Raw genomic sequence first — 18,236 nt, forward strand, 5'->3', positions numbered from 1 at the left:
CACACATACAAACACATACACGCAGGCAGACACATACACACATGTACACATACACACGAGCACACGCAAGTACATACGCACTGGCTTATATTTACACACAGACGAGCAGCAGAAGGTTAAGCATACCTCTGGCAGAGAAAGGGTGCAGCAGAACAGGTATAGAAGGTAGAACAGCCGCGTGTAAGCCTAAAGTCTGCTGAAGATAGAGAAAAGGCGGCCTTAATTAAATACACTTTGCATGTACAATGCACCTAGCAGCATTGCAGGATTACCTCACACACATAGTAGGTCGAATAGGGGCAACAGCATTTCCATTTGGAACATAACCAAAAAAGAAAAAAATATCCCCTTTCTATAAACTAAGGAAGGGGAGGGTTGTAAAACAGCAACTTGGGTTCCGAGAAGCTATGGGCGCGTCGGTGGGTGTCAGGGTCAACCAGCTGGGCTGGGACAAGTAGGCTGTAATGGCTCATTCAGTTCTATGCCTCTTTCTTTGCCCCTGGCTCCAATCTGGAAACTCTGCAGCACCCTGGAAACCAATAGGCAGGGACCTCAGCTTCCTGGGCTGTCACCCTCCACGGGTCAGAATTCAAAACTCCAACGAAAGTGGCCATTGAACGCCGCTCCCCTACCCAGGTGAGGCCCAGCCTGTATACCTCAGACTGCCCTCATGGCGAATCACTTTTTATAACAGGTAGTATACCACACCTAAGCACGGGAGGACGAAGGCCCAAAGCGAGCTATATAGGATAACATGACATTTTACTCAATTTAGTCCCCCAAAGCAGGCACACACAACCTGAGACCGGTTGCATATTGTGTTATAGTGTAAATCATTCTCGGGCAGTATGTATCACACCTTCACTCAAGCACAAACTATAATTCACAAGATCTCCTGTTTCCATAACATACTTAACATGAGTTATCATGACATAATGTATGACTTGACAGTAAGCTAGAAAGTGAATGTTCTAACCAACATTTCTTTGGAGTCATGGTTCACCATCCCACTAGCCATTACAGCAATGGTTACTTGATTTGGGCACGAGTGAACCCCAGCACTCTAGATATGACTTTCACAGGACAAACTCACCCGTTCCCTCACACCTGTGGTTCTGAAGATTCTGGATTCACTTAATTGTTCTGGACTCGAGAATTAAAACTTCGTCGAAACATGACGAATTTGGTATCAAAAGACCGAGAATGACGAGCACACCATGTACATATATTTTCAGCATACTCGAGCGACGATTTCACCTCGAAATCGTCGTTTGCGTCCTGAACCCTTGGCCTCCATTTATGTGTTGCCCTTTACATAGGCCTTAATCCAGCTGAATTCAATTCCACAAGGACAGGTACTCCTTAATCGACTTTCCTATGACCTGTACAAGTTGGAACCATTGCCCCAGGCCGAACTCGTTAGGTCAGTTCCCCTCCCAGTGGCCGAACAAGATAGCATCAAGGCTCAACAAGCCATAAAACCATTTCAGCACGCACACCTGCCGTATCTTGCTCCCATCTATCTCTACTCTTTTTGCTTCACTTACTTTATGGTGGGGAGGTGCCTGTTTTATTGGGGGTCCACCGATATCTGATGAAATGTTGGGCCTTGCCGGGTGATTTGTTGTGGGCAGCACGACGTGAAATATGTACATGTCATCATGACTCTGCTTTTCCTTTGTAACCAAAACCTGTAAACGATATATTGCAAATTCGAAGAATGTTTGCCTAAAGCCGAATATTCTGTATAAAGAGGGAAGCCTGACTTTGTAAATTCGAGCAGTCTCCTGAGAATATACTTCCCCGTGTGTTGTACTTCTAGGACACTTGTTACCTTGGTTGCAGCCAATAAATCGATCTTTGACTTCACCTAGAAGACTCTGAGTTTCTGTGGTCTGGATCAGGAAGAACCCGAGGTCTCTGGGTGTACCCTGACACCGCTGGGTTACCGGTTCTGTGCCGGTTCTTAAAAACCCAGTACCTCACACCTTAGGGAGCCTGGGTCAGCGTGTAAGCCGAGCATTAACAAACCGTTCCAGAACCAACCAAGAAGAGTAATTCCGAAGCACCATGCAGGAGGTAGGCCTGAGCAACCTGGCCAAACCTTGGTATCCTGGTGCAAGAATCAACTCCCAACATTCCCAGATCAGTGCAATAGATTTCTGTACCCCAGAAGGCTAAGAAGAATCTCTGTTGCGTATGTCCTCAGCTTTATCCTTCACACCACAGTACCACTGCACAGGTTTGAGATAAGATTTAAAGCCAAATCAATCTAGAATTCACCTGATTTTTAATGCCAGATTCCAAGGTGTCTACCTGATCTATGCCAAGCACGACTCCACCCTACACCACTGGCCTGGGCGTTGACTATCTAGCCCCCTCCCCCCCTCAAGTTGGTATTCTTATGGCTGTGAGAAATGCTGCACAGCTAAAGCTAGCAAGTATTCAAAAAGCAACTTGTTTCCCTATTTGGGTAAATGAACACTATCCTTGTGAAAACATATATTTATAAACAAGGGTGACCCCATTATTTTAGAGAACCTGGGGTGGGGCAGTGTTTAAAAAGAAAAATGGTTCGTTAGGATATAAATCAATTTAACACCATAGGAAAAAGTCTTCTGTGTATGTAGACAACAAAAGAATATAACTTTATACCAGGCATAAAAACTTGAAAGGCCAAAAAAACACAGAATCAATTGCATTACAATATTTATTGCATTATATAGACATATTTATCATCAAAAGGGAAGATCTGGTGTGCGTGCTATAAGAAACATGGAAGGTGCAGTGCACAGTGCGACATGAAGCAGAAAAAGTGAATGGCTATTAAAAAGAGACATATGACTCCTACCTGTACAATTATTTAATTGATCAATCAATCAATCAAAGCATTTGTATAGCGCGCTACTCACCCGGAGGGTCTCAAGGCGCTAGGGGAGGGGGGTTCCGCTACTGCTCGAACAGCCAGGTCTTGAGCTGCTTCCTGAAGGCGAGGTGGTCCTGGGTCCGGCGGAGATGGGTCGGGAGGGAGGTTCCAGGTCTTGGCGGCGAGGTAGGAGAAGGACCTTCCCCCTGTGGTGGCTCTTCGGATGCGGGGGACGGCGGCGAGGGCGTGGCCGGTCTATCGAAGCTGGCGTTTGGGAGCGTAGAAATTGAGGCGGCTGTTGAGGTATCCTGGGCCTTGGTTGTGCAGGGCTTTGTGTGCGTGGGTGAGGAGACGGAAGGTGATTCTCTTGTTGACCGGGAGCCAGTGCAGGTCTCTCAGGTGTCCGGAGATGTGGTTGCGACGCGGGATGTCCAGGATGAGTCTTGCTGAGGCGTTCTTGATCCGCTGGAGTCTCTTCTGGAGTTTGGCGGTGGTTCCGGCATAGAGGGAGTTGCCGTAGTCCAGTCGGCTGGTGACGAGGGCCTGGGTGACCGTCTTCCTGGTCTCGGTGGGGATCCACCAGAAGATCTTACGTAGCATGCGTAGAATGTTGAAGCACGACGAGGAGACGGCGTTGACTTGTCTGGTCATGGAGAGGGAGGAGTCCAGGATGAAGCCCAGGTTGCGTGCGTGGTCTGTTGGTTTGGGTGCGCTGCCTAGGGCGGGGGGCCACCAGGAGTCGTCCCAGGCGGAGGGTGAGGATCCCAGGATGAGGACTTCCGTCTTGTCCAAGTTCAGTTTCAGGCGGCTGTTCTTCATCCATTCAGCTACCTCTTTCATTCCTTCGTGTAGGTTGGCTCTGGCGGTGGCGGGGTCGTTGGTGAGGGAGAGGATCAGCTGGGTGTCGTCGGCGTAGGAAATGATGTTGAGGTTGTGCTGGCGTGCGATGGCTGCGAGGGGACTCATGTAGACGTTGAAGAGGGTTGGGCTGAGTGAGGAGCCTTGAGGAACGCCGCAGATTACTTTGGTGGCTTCTGATCTGAACGGGGGGAGGCGGACTCTCTGTGTCCTTCCGGAGAGGAAGGAGATGGTCCACTCCAGTGCCTTCTCCTGGATTCCGACGTTGCTGAGGCGCTGTACTAGGGTACGGTGGCAGACAGTGTCGAAGGGCGCGGAGAGGTCTAGGAGGATGAGGGCCGCTGTTTCTCCGTTGTCGAGCAGAACTCGGATGTCATCGGTGGCTGCGATCAGGGCGGTCTCGGTGCTGTGGTTGGCCCAGAAGCCAGACTGCGAGAGGTCGAGGGATCCGTTCGTCTCGAGGAAGGCGGCCAGCTGCTGGTTGACGGTCTTCTCGATGACTTTAGCGGGGAACGGGAGCAGCAAGATGGGTCGGTAGTTCTTGAGGTCGGAGGGGTCGGCTGATGGCTTCTTTAGTAGGGCGCTGAGTTCGGCGTGCTTCCAGTTCTCCGGGAAGGTGGCGGTGTTGAAGGAGGTGTTGATGCTGTCCCGAAGGTGGGGTGCGATGACAGCGTCGGCCTTGTTGAAGACGTGGTGAGGGCAAGGGTCGGTCGGAGATCCGGAGTGGATGGAGTTCATCGTGCGGACGGTGTCTTCGGTGCTGATCGGGGTCCAGGCGCGGAGGGTGGTGGTGGGGGGCGGTGGTTCGGTCGTGGCGTGCGTCGGTTGACTGCTGAAGCTGTTGTGTATGTCCGCGATCTTGTTGTGGAAGTAGGAGGCGAGGGAGTTGCAGAGGTCTTGCGAAGGGGTGATGTCGTTGTTTCCGGCGTTGGGGTAGGAGAGCTCTTTAATGATGTTGAAGAGTTCCTTGCTGTTGTGTGCGTTGTTGTCCAGTCGTTCCTTGAAAGCAGTTTTCTTGGTGGTGTGGATCAGTTGGTGGTGTTTTCGGGTGGCGAGCTTGAGGGCGGTCATGTTGTCCGGTGTTGGGTCTCTGCGCCAGGTTTTCTCAAGGGCTCTGCAGTTCTTCTTCGAGTTCTTGAGTTCGTCGGTAAACCATGGGGCTTTCTTGCTGCCGGGTCTGCTGGGCGGGGTCCTCAGAGGGGCGAGGTCGTCTGCGCAGTCGCTGATCCACTTCGTGAGGTTGGTGGCCGCTTGGCTGGGGTTCGTTGCGCTGGTGGGTGGGTTCTTGCTCAGGGAAGTTGTGAGCTGGTCGGCTGTGATCTTGTTCCAGCTTCTGCGTGCAACCTTTTGCTGGTGGTGGTGGATAGTGGTCCTTTTGAAGCTGAAGTGGACGCAGCTGTGGTCCGTCCAGTGGAGTCCGGTGGCGTGGCTGAAGGCGATGTCCTTGCTGGAGGAGAAGACGGGGTCGAGAGTGTGTCCGGCGTAGTGGGTGGGGGTGGTCACCAGTTGCTTGAGTCTGAGGTTGGCGAGGTTGTCCAGCAGGGTGGTGGTGTTGCGGTCGTTGTTGTTCTTCAGGTGGAAGTTGAGGTCCCCGAAGAGGATGTAGTCAGCGGAGAGGAGGGCGTGCGGGCTGACGACGTCGGCGATGTCCTCGCTGAATTGTGTGCGTGGTCCCGGGGGTCTGTAGATGAGGGTGCCTCTGAGGGTGGTCTTGGGGTTGATGTGGATCTGGAAGTGCAGGTGCTCGGCGGGTGCGAGGGTGTCGTCGGTGTTGGTCGTGATGCGGATGGAGTTCCTGTGGATGATGGCGATGCCTCCTCCTGTCTGGTTGACGCGGTCCCTCCGGATGATCTTGTAGCCGTCCGGGATGGCGATGGCGATGTCGGGCGCTGAGGAGGCGTTCATCCAGGTTTCCGTGAGGAAGGCGACGTCTGGGGCTGTGGTGTCGAGCAGGTTCCAGAGCTCGACGGCGTGTCTGTGGACTGAGCGGGTGTTGAGCAGGATGCACTTCAGGTGGCTGCTGCTGTTGCTTGTCGAGGTCTTGGGCACTGCTGGAGTGGTGCAGGTCCGGATGCAGGTGAACTTGCAGGAGTTGCAGCAGAAGGGTCCGTGGGTGCGTCTCGGGGTGGCTCGGTAGCAGCCCGGGAGTCTGCCGGCGTTGAGTGCGTAGAGGTCGGTGGCGGCGTAGGTCCGGCGGGATGGCTAGTGACTGCGGGAGCCAGGGGTCCTGGCACTGGGCGCGGTCCAGGCGCGGATGGGCGCAGACGGGCTTACCTTTGGCGCGCCTTCGGCGCTCATTCGGTGCTCCCGCTGCGCGCGTCCGCTGCGCGGTCGCTGAGGGGGCGTCATAAGAAGGGAGCCGGGAGGGCGGGTCAGCTGGGAGGCGGGAGCGTGGGATCCAATCGGCTGGCGGGGGGGCGGGGCCGCAGGCAGGCAGCGACGGGAAAGCGAGTGCGGGCTTGGCGGGCGGCCCTGCGGCGGCTGGGGCGCTCGCTGACGGCGCAGGCAGGCAGGCACAGCAGCAGAAGGCAGGAGGCAGGAGCAGGAGGTCCTGGGAGCGTAGGGGTGACCAGGCTGAGGCGCAGTGGTCACTCCTGAGCCGGAGCCGGGTTCCCCTTTAAGAAGGGAGCCAGGATGGCGTGTCAGCTGGGAGGCGGGAGCGTGGGATCCAATCGGCTGGCGGGGGGGCGGGGCCGCAGGCAGGCAGCGGCGGGAAAGCGAGTGTGGGCTTGGCGGGCGGCCCTGCGGCGGCTGGGGCGCTCGCTGACGGCGCAGGCAGGCAGGCACAGCAGCAGAAGGCAGGAGGCAGGAGCAGGAGGTCCTGGGAGCGTAGGGGTGACCAGGCCGAGGCGCAGTGGTGTCTAAGTCTAGTGTCGATGGCGTTTCGACCTCTATGACTGTGAGGTCATTATCAGGACATGAGCGGGAGCACCCAGTATTTGAATGTTAAACAGAGAATGTCAGTGTAAAATATGCCCTGGACAGATGTGGCCAGTATATGAAACTATCATTAAACAGAGCTTGAGAAGGAATGAATCAAGAGATAGCTCCATCAATTAAGGGTAGGCGTAGAGAAGGGCAGCCAAATGAAGGCCTAAGCAGACATAATTAATTTAAAAATAAAGAATAATAAATACCATAAGTAAGTAAAAAAACTAATTCTGTATTTTTAAAGAAGAGAATATACAGTCACCTAAGGGGGACCAAAATATCCGCCTGGTAATTGACAAACTCTATGGGTCCCTTGCACTGTTGAGCTAGAAAAAACAATTATTGAATCCAATACCCTGACTGAGGCCAAGCAAGCATTAGAAATCTAACAAACCATCAAAAGAGATAAACATCTATAATAAAGAAAGGCCATACCCATACCTCCTGACAAATATTTTACTTCCCACCCACAAGGTCCACAGAGAAACTGCAACAACACATGGGACAGGTTCAAGAACCAACAGATCATTACTTTTTCAGTGTCCTCAGCGGAGTCGGGCAATTCTGACCCCGGGGATGGCCCGAGTACATCTGCACAAGCCCAACAGGTGTTTTTAGCCAGATGCCAACAGAATTACAGAGGGAGAGGCAGCACCAAGAACAACTTCTCCCCAGGGAAACGGAAAACGAGATGGAAATTATACTAATGGGGACCCCGATACTATCATGCCTACTGGCATTGCCAATCCACCTACTGAGGTACCCATATTCAACCTCTCTTACCGTCAGTTATATTCTACAGAGATTGACTTGCTGAATAAAGGGTTGTACTTTTGTTATAACTGAAAAACCTGACACGTTCACATTATATACCAAACTTCTGCAATTCTTTAGGAAGATTAGACTATGTATTTTCTTTCTGGTTAAAGAAAGCAGTACCATACATGACACAGCAGGGCTCCATCCTAATTGCACCTTCCAACCACTCTCCCATTTGATGCCTCCAGTAATAACTACCTTTCAAAAATTGGTACTTAAAGGTTTTGATTCTCTTAAGAACAAGTAGCTGTTTGTCCCATACTATAAAAGCCACACAGAAAAAGAAACCGTTTGGGCTCTAAAACCTAATGATAACATAGTAATAAAACCTTGTGACAAAGGTGGAGGGATAGTAATCGAAGACAAACTAAAATACAATGATGAGATGTTATATCAGCTTAATTTCAGTGACAATTATGAAGTACAGATGCAGAGTCCTCCATGTGAGATACAGGCTGCTATCCAGACTCTCACTAAAACAGCTGAGGAAGAAGGGTCCATAAGACACAATTAATATTTATTTTTGAATAACCTCAACCCTTCCATCGTATATACGCTCCCCAAAATACAGAAAAGTCTTGAGGCACCCCCAAGAAAGCCCTTACTGTCAGGATGTGGCTTTGTTTTAGAACCTCTTGTAAGATACATAGATTTTTTAGATAACAGACATAGTACCTTCCTCGGCCACCTATGTCAAGGACACCACTCATTTTATTAACATCATTGAGACAGAGGTTTTCAACCCCAATATAGAATTTCTAGTGACACTAAACATAGAATCTCTGTGTACATATATACCACAGACAGGCATATGAGAAAACAAACCATCTGAACTCAAGGCCTGCCCCATCACAAATTCCCACCAGTTTTATAATCTCCTTACTTGAAATAGCTCTTAAAAAAACTTCTTATTTGAAGACAAGCACTACAGACAACAGAAAGGGACTTCCATGGGAACAATTTTTGCTCCCAATTTTATCATTCTTTTCGTGGACAATACTGGAGTACATCCTCAATGCCAGCAACCTCTCTGTCTCGAAAATATGTATTTGAACAAGGTATATAGAAGTTTTCATGATTTGGTCTGAGAATGAACAAGACTGTTAGACCTAGCATATGTTGGCGTGATTACTCCTGACTTTTTGCCTCTTCCTCCTTTGCAATCTAGATGCTTTGGGTACTTTGCCGCTGCTGATCAGTGTCAAAATACAAGTGTTCCCTATGTAAAATGTAATGGTAATTGGTTGGCCATGATTGGTATGTTTGCCCTATTAGTAAAGTCCCTAGTGATGTACACTGTGTGTGCCAGGGCTAGTAATGCAAAGGCGTGCAGAGAAGGGAACTCAGGCCTGCAATGCAGTTTGCTAAGTTAGCATGTTGTCCTGACAAGTGCAACCACTTGTCAGACCTGACTTTCCCTTTTACATACACATTGGGCATTCCTGTGGAACGTCCCGGGTAATCCCTGGGCAGGGTGCAGTGTAGGTAAAACGCAGGACATATTCTAAAGTGTGTTATGTCCTGACAGTGAGAACTGATTTAGGGAGTGGTCAGGGTCCCCTGAGCTCAAACGAACTTCAAAGACATTAAGGGGTATAACTATGAAAGCTGAAACCCCTGAACGTGGGAATGAAACAGAGATGGATTGAGACTGAAATGGCCTGGACTCATTCTGTGGTCCAAAGGAACCTCTGCTAAAGAAGGAGCAACTGAAGAGACTGCTGTGGAAAGACCAATCCTTGCTTCGTGATCTGGGGCTGGTCTGCAGTTTGCTGTTCTAACCAAGGGAGAGGCTGTTGGGACTGTGCTTGGTGGCGCTGGGTCCCCCTGCTTGAAGAAGACTGTGCTTTGTGCTTTGTCTTATAACCCCAAGGGCCCGAGGTGAGTTGGCTCCCTGTTTGGAAACACAGGCACATAATAGTTTCTGGAGAAGTCGCAAGCAATGTGGTGTGGACTTGCTTTTGCAGCATGAGACCCTCAGAAGTTGTGCCTTGTGATCGTGGGCACGCAGGAGTAAGTTGAGTCTCGGACGCGCAGGGTGCGTGTCGTGATGCAGGCAAGGGTGTTGGTGAGGAGCGCCTGGTCGTTGTGTGCACCGAAGGAAGAAGTGAATCTTGGATGCTCAGAGTGCGTGTCATGGTGCAGCCAGGGCATTAGTGAAGAGCGCCTGGACATCGTGTGCACCGGGAGAAGAGGAGAGACTCTGATGCGCAGGGTGCATGTCGAGGTGCAAGCAGAGGCTTTGGGGAACAGCGCCGGGTCATCATAAGCACCAAAGAAGAGGCGAGTTTTGGACGTGCAGAGTGCATGTCGAGGTGCAACCTGAGGCGCTGCGGAGGAGTGCCTGGGTAGAGTGTGCACCGAATTAGAAATAAGTCTCCACAGTGCTGAGGGCAGGTCTCTTCGTTCCCTGAGACCGCCGTAAGGAGGCCCAAGTCATTGGGCCCTCGGAGTGAAACAGCAGCGTCCCGGACCGGTAGCCCCGCAGGAGCTGAGCCGTCGGCCTGAGCTTGCCGTACCGTGTGATGGAGTTCTGGATCAAGGTATAAGTCGCTGAAGTAGGAGAGTCACCCCCACAGGTAACGTGGATCACCACCTGGAGAGGCGTGCGGGCCCAGAGAGACACTCTCTCGGCCTCTCACTTCTGTCAGCTGGGCGAGCCTGTTGCTACGGCTCGGATCTTGGTCTGTGTTGGCCCAAGGAGGAGCAGTACTGGGGCCAGAGTGAGAAGCAATACTTTTGTTTCATCATTGATCCATATTGGGGCACTGTTAACGGAGCACCTAAACTGCTGTATTCCACTTTACATTGTTGCTGCTAACAAACTATCGAACTGTTGTATGACGCCTGACCTCATTTGTGCCTGATGAACTACATGCTTGGTGCGCTACGCACAACGTTATTTTTCCCTCGCAGAGTACATGATTGTAACATGGCGCATTGCATTATTTGTTCTTCGCACAGTACCTAATTATAACGTGGCGCAGTGCATTATTTCTTCATTGCACAGTACATGATTGTAGCATGACGCATTGCTTTGTTTCATCTTGGTACAGGGCATGGTGGTAGTGATACGCATTGCATTATTCTTTCTATTGCAAAGTACATGACTGTGGCGCTAAGTATGGCATTGTTTCTCTGTTGCACAGTACAAGAGAATATTGTTACGCATTGCAGTATTTCTTTATTTTGCAATGTGTGTGATTCAAGCAATACAATTTGGCTAACCTTTTAGAAATGGTTAGAAGTGAGCTTAACTGTTGGTTAGAAGTGATAGTTGGGATTAGAACCTACCAACCCACTGGAATGAATGCTACCCATTCATGTGTGTTGATTTTGTATCATGTGGTCATATTGTATAACTTCTTATATAAAGATTATACTCATTTTATAAAAACGTGTTTGGAGTCTATTTGTGGTGACATCATTGGGTAGCTTTGAGTGTGGTTTCACATATTGTACACTTGTGCCTTGGAGACAAGCCTGGCTGCTCGTGCCAAGCTACTAAGGGGGTGAGCAGGGCTATCTCAGACGGTGTCCTTACTTAGCCTAACGTTGAAACGAGGGGTCGGGGACTCCCAGATCCAGCATTTGGTGGCAGCGGTGAAGGCCAAGGACCCCCACTTCCAACATTTGGCGACAGAGTGGTGCGATTTGATCCTAATATAAAGTAAACGCGTATGTGCAAAACCACAACGCAACAACATATTGTTTTTGATTTGGTGGTTCTATTGTTGAGTAACATTTAATCCACACATCATGTCTCAGGGGGAGAGCCAGATAGCCGGTGAGGCTGCAGAATTAGAGTTTGACATTGAGGCACTGTGTATCTACAAGGTTGAACATGTGAGGAAATTCTGAAGAGCTTTTGGATGTTTCATGAAGAGTAGCACCAAGAAGGAGGAGCTGCAGGTGTCCTTGAGGGCATGGTGGGAAGCCAAAGAGGCTCAGGAGACGGGTGATGGTGAGGTGGATGAGGAAGACCCAGGGAATGGATTTGGTCCACAGGATTTGCCAGTGGAGGGACCAGCCGCAGGGGCTGGTAGTAGCCATTTAGGGAGTAGTTTTGCACCAGAGGGGTTGGAGGAAAACTAAAGGGTCAGCCTGCATGAGTTGGAGGTGTTAAAACTTAAAACTAAAGCAGAAGAGAGTAGGAATGCTCTCGCTTTGGGAGAGAAACGGATTCTCTTCGCTCATGAGTTAAGCATGATGGAACTGGGCATTAAGGGAGACATGCAGAGCCCAGTTCAAACGGTGGCAGCGCACCACCAGTGCCAGTAGGGAAGGTGTACATTCCCAAGGATTTAGTGCGAGATTACCAGAGGGGTGATGACATTTATGTGTGGTTCACGGCATATGAGATCTTACTAAGGATGAATGAGGTGCCTGAAAAGCATTGGGGGGGGCCTTTGGAAACACTTTGAGGCTTTGGGGAGGGACGTTCTATCACCTTTAGAGAGGGTGGGAACCCTGACCTATGCCAACATGAGGGAAAATTATGCCTCCGGTATGGGCTCACTCCTGAATAATATTGGCAGAAGTTCAGGACCTCCAAGAAACTAGAATCCTGTACTTGGGTAGAATGTGTGAATGAGTACACCTGGGCACTGGATGGTTGGATGCTGGGCAGCAAGGTCAATGATTTTAAGGGCTTATGCAATTTAATCAGTTGAGAGCACTTAAGTAGTCTGTGTGTTCCAGAGCTGCGCCAGCATCTATTGGATAGTAAGCTGACTGATCCCAGTAATCTTGCTGAGGAGGCGGACTGCTGGACTAGTACCGAGGTTCACAATGGGATTGGGAATAACACTGCCAAGAATATGCGGGGTCCCCCACCGTAGGTGAGGGAGGACAAGGGTAACCACAAGGAGTCCCCTAACGGCCCCAAAGTAGTTCCCCCAAGAAAGGGTCACAGTCTCCCAAGGCCAAGAGGGCCTGGGCCTTCTGAAGAACTGGGTTTTCAAGTACCCAGTGGCGCCAGGGACACGCCCAAAGTCCCCTGGGTTCCCTTGCCTTGGTATACAGAGACACAGAATACTTCTAGGTGGCGTCAGAGATCAAATTTATTAGCTGCAGCTAGTAGCAGAAATCCCAGTAATACAGCACGGTGTACAACTCAAGGAACTGCTCAATTTTACTAAGACGAGACATCCCTATGTATACACAAAAAGGTACATTAAAAATGCACGCCCCTGCACCAAAATTCAACCAATAGAAAATACATGACATCACACAGCATCATACAGTAAAGCTCATTTTACAGTGTCCCAACCCACAAGTTAATATTTAGGCATATCTAAATAATAATCTGGAAAGGCCGAACAAACCCTTAATTGAAAGCGTAACCCATGAAATGAAGAAACAGTAAAGAAAAGTAGTTTCAGATAATGTGCAAGATAACAGAAACGTAAAGAAACTTAAAAGTTAACAAATGTCTTGAATGGTGATTGGGAAAAAGTGGATAACGATCTTAGAGGGAAATTGGCTTGGAGGGTCAATTCTAGGTGAAAGGCCAGCTTCTGAAATTAACTCCAGTGCACGAACAAAACCTTAGTTAATGTATATATGACCCAAAAAAGGTCAGACTGCTTTGCTCGCAGACTAACTTCTGAGGCCTAGTAAAAGGCAGCACCAGATGGCAGTCACGACACATGGCAAAAACCCATGTTTAGAAAAGAAAGTCGTAAGGAAAGAAACAATTTAGATATTGTTTAGGATAAGATATGTGCAAGGAAACTAAAGGCTAGCGAGGTCCTGAACAGTGATTGAAAAACTCAGACAACGATCAGCTAGTGAAACTGGTTTTTACAAAAGGTCAGTTTCAGGTGAAAAGGGTTACTCTCTCTCTGCAGTTCATTCAGAGTCAGAAAAACCCAAGTTAATATATGCACGAACTCAGAAGGGCAGACCACTTGTTCGTTGGGCCTACTTCACAGGCCTACGTGAGGGCAAGACTAAAATGGAGTCAGGTTTGAGAATTACAGAACCACTGCCCTCCTTTTGCCATTATGTAGGCAATAACCTTAGCTCATGTCAATCTGAATCTAGGTCTATATCTATCCTCATCAGGTCATCAAGGTGTTGCTGTAACATCATCTTATTATCCTTCACTTCTCTCGGGACTGGTCTTCTCACACAGATTGTAGCACAAAGACTACAAATGGCGGGACCACACTGGATGCAAAGGCAACAAGAGAAGAGAATAGCCAAAACCATACCAAGGAACGTCAAGATCTTCCATCCCCATGTGGACAGTAGTCCCCAAAACCATCCTGTCAATGACCAATCTCCTTCGTCTACGTGAATAAACTCAGAGATCTTGTGCAATCTAGAGATGGCCTGGTACACTGTCGTGTATAATATCTAAAACCAGACGGTTCTGCAAAGTCATAAGGCGGTCCGCTTGAAGCTCCGCTGTAATATTACTCAACGCTCCAGCTGTTTCGTTAATGGTAGCTTCAACTACGCGGACAAGCTGTCGAATATGCCTACTATTCATCATAGGACCCCAAAAGGGCAGGAAACCCTTAAAGAAGTCTCCTACTTCCTGTGCAGCAGTATCTTCCTGATCGAAGACACCTCTACCATATCTTGTTCTATGATAGTCTGAGGAGGCAGTATATGTCGGGGGAAGCAGAAACGACACATAACACGTTCCTGAAAAATCAGGTGGCAACCAAGTGTGGGCTCTGTCGTGACAAACAAAATATGTACCTTAAGCTGGCACAAACGGTGGAGAAGTTCTGGATCCATAAACGTAGGTGTGATCACAAACACTTTTACTTTTACCTAACTGAGCTCTCGGATTCCGACCATTACCCTGTAAGCAAAATTGACCTCGATATGGCACAATCCAAATAGGAGGAGACCTTTTTCGTCTCTCCTTCTCTGTCAACTTAGCACTGTATCCAGTCACATTCCAACCAATGTAAGGCAGCACCTCATCCTTAGGGATAGCCTTGCACGCATCAATATCTCTGATCATATCGGCTATTCCCTTTATCAAGGCACTATTGCTCGGATTGTCTTTCATGGAACGTAAAGGATATACCTCATTGGCATAGATGAACATAGTCTGGAAAGCCCATGCAGAACCATTAAAACTAAAGGGCAAAACCAAATATGGCATGCCTCTATCTGTTGTATGAGGTATAAGACCACACACCCAACAATTAGTGGTATTGACTACTAACTGATGCTGATGCAACAGCTGAATAAACGAATTGTTGACAAACTCTGATCTCCTTATCTGTTCGTGTTCAGGCAAAGTATGAAATTGGTGCGAAGAAACAGAAGTAAAAGAAAGCATAGGTTGAGAAGTTGGTGCAGACGTCAATTGTGTAGAAGGAACAAACCAGAATATAGTAGCTAATAGAATACATAAAAGTATTAAAATAGATAAAGCTATACCACACTTGGAGAACAACATTCTATAATATCGTTTTTTCATCTCTTGCCTTTTATCGTCATTCCTCAATACAATCTTCATTTTCTAATGTTGCTCACGCAATCTTGACAGAGTACTTCAGCTGTGATTATTAGCAGGTCGTAGGGACACCGCAAGTCCTGCAGACCTATTGCCACTACTCAGGTCACAAACTGAACCGTTGGTACTCCTACGTGACCCTGCAACTGACAAATGGTAACCAATCAAAAATTTCACAGAAAACCATAATACAATTTCAGAAAAAGCAAGAGAGAAAGAAAAACAAAAGTCAAATGCAAAATACTTGAAGAAATTGTCTCTTTTTGATCTCAGTGTGGAAAAAAATAATGTTCAAAGTCTCTTTATTTATTCCGAGATCGGAGGTTGTAACGTAATTTAGTCGGCACAGTTTGGTCCCTAAACAAAAGTTCAGGTTCGGTAGTGTCAAATCTCAAACGTGGAGGAACAGCTTCTTGCAACACATTGTCATTTTCCAGTTCAGATTGAGTCCATTCAAGCTGTGCGTCACTAAAAGGGACAAACCTAGGGACACGTTCTCCTTCAAAATCTCCCACACCCTCTCTAACCCAAGTGTCGTACGGCAAAGGCAGGGGTACGTGCTTCGTATGGGCAGTGTGCAACCAATTCTTTTTTCCAAACACCTTAACAGCAGTCCGAGTAGCCAAAAGAATTTGGTGGGGACCAGTCCAACGAGGCTGTAGGTTCTTTGTTCGTTGGAAGTTACGCACAAGCACCCATTGTCCTGGATTGAGGGTATGGCCTGGGTCCACAGATGCTGATGGGAGCTGGTTGTGGACCTGTTGATGAAGGACACGCAGTTTAATAGTCAAATCGTGCAAGTAGTCAATTAGCATAGGATGTTTGATGCCGCTATATTCCTTCGGTCCAGGGACACCCCAAACGTTGGCAGGACGCCCAAACACAATCTCATATGGGCTAAGTCCCACACGAGAATGCACTGTTGTCCTTGTAGACATAAGAGCCAACGGCAAAGCATCGGGCCATGTAAGGCCAGTGCTTGCTTGCACTTTCGCTAACTTAAGCTTCAATGTCCCATTATAACCCTCAACCAAACCCGCTGACTGTGGGTGATTCGCAGCATGAAATTTCTGCTTGATGCCCAAGCCCGCACACACTTTCTTCATTATCTGACCCACAAACTCACTTCCATTGTCAGACCATACAATCCGTGGCATTCCATACCTAGGGAAAAATTCTTTGAGCAAAACCTTGGCAGTAGACAAGGCAGTATTATCCTTTAGGGGGTAGGCCTCTATTCATCTGAAAAAGGCACAAACAACCACAAGGACATACTTCAAGTTATTGCATCTTTCCATGTGTATATAATCTATTTGTAGAACCTCGAACGGATACGTTGGAGGAGCAAAATGACCTGCAGGAGTTGGAGTTCCCTTGCCAGGATTATGCATCAAACACACCATACAATTCTTGACCAGATTCTCTGCACATTTGGGAATTCCACTATTCTGCCATACCGGAGGCAACAACTTGCATATCCCTTTTGAACTAATGTGAGCCAATCCATGAGCCATCGTAACAACTGGAAGCACATATGCATCTGGTAACAACCATCGCTGGTGCTCTGACAACTCAACCCAACAACCTGTCGAATCCAACATACCCGTAGTTTCTCTCCAAACACTAACTTCTTTCTCAGTCGCTTCAGCCTGAATCGTTTTCACACTTTCTATTGTGTCTTCACACATTCCACCAGCCATAACCCAATTAGCTGGGCCTGCAACATACATACGGCTCAACATGTCTTTCGCCGTTTCCTTCGCAACTTCATCCGCAAACGCATTCCCTCGACCAACATCGTCCACAACTTTCTTATGCGCACTACACTTCACAATTGCAATCTGCTTTGGGAGAGTGAGAGATTCCCAAAGTTCATTCACCAACTGCCCATGCTGTATTTTTGTCCCATGCGAAGTAAGGAACCCACGCTCTCTCCACAAACGCCCAAAACTATGGGCAACACCAAACGCATACTGACTATCGGTGTAAACATTCACTCGCTTTCCTTCTGACAACACGCACGCTCTTGTCAATGCAATCAACTCTGCTGCTTGCACAGAATTCTGTGGTATGCGTGCTGTCTCAACAACTGTATGTAAAGTTGTAATAGCATTCGCTGCAGTCGTTTCACCATTTGGAAGCTTAAAACACGAACCATCTACCCATAGGGTACCATCAACATCCGTAAGGGGAGTATCCCTCAGGTCAACTCTAGCTTTCGTTTCTTCCTCTGTACGAAGAAAACAATCATGCAGTTCCTGAGGATCCGTCTCTGTAGAGATCGGTAACAACGTAGCTGGATTCAGCACATTACATTGTTTAATGTGAACATGACTAGCCAACAATGTCAACTCGTAACCTGACAGACGTGCACTAGTAAGGTGCTGTGTCTTAGTCCTGTTCAATAAGGTATCCACTGCATGTGGGACCATCACAATCAACGTATTGTCCAATACCAAACCAGCAGACTGTCGAATAGAAACAGCCGCTGCAGCTGTAGCTCTCAGACAACTCGGCAACGCCTTAGCAACTGGGTCTAATGTTGCTGAAAAATATGTGCATGGACGCTGTTTGTCCCCAAATGGTTGGGTCAACACTGACAACGCACAACCTTCTCTCTCGTGCACGTACAATGTGAAAGGCTTACTATAGTCTGGAGTACCCAACACAGGAGCCAAACACAATGCATCGCGTAGTTCAGAAAAACTTTTCTGACATTCGTCAGACCAAGGAAGAGGATGCGGAGTATCTTTCAGAGTCAATGCCAACAGAGGTTTCGCTAGCAAGGAAAAATTGGGGATCCACTGTCTACAATATGATGTAATACCTAAAAAGGCACGCACTTCTCTCTGTGTGGATGGTACATTCATTTGCGCAATCGCTTGAATTCGTTCTGGGGTCAATCTCCTTCCCTCCTTCGACAAGAGATGACCTAAGTAGGTCACTTCTTGGCGACAATATTGCAACTTTGAAGGTGACACTTTATGATGAAGGTCAGACAAATACCGCAACAAAGAAAGAGTAGCCTCTTTACAAATCTTTTCATCATCAGCAGTAATCAACAAATCATCGACGTACTGAATAAGAGTAGCACCAACAGGTAATACAAAACCGTCAAGCTGAGTTTTCAACGCTTGACTATAGATGGAGGGACTTTCACAATAACCTTGGGGAGCTCTCTTAAATCGGAAGCTTCGGCCTCCTAATGAGAAGCCAAAAATATCCCTGCTCTCCTCAGCAATAGGAATACTGAAGAAAGCATTCTTCAAATCGATG

Source organism: Lissotriton helveticus, chromosome 7 (assembly GCF_964261635.1).
Source record: "Lissotriton helveticus chromosome 7, aLisHel1.1, whole genome shotgun sequence".
NCBI classification, from domain to species: Eukaryota; Metazoa; Chordata; class Amphibia; order Caudata; family Salamandridae; genus Lissotriton; species Lissotriton helveticus.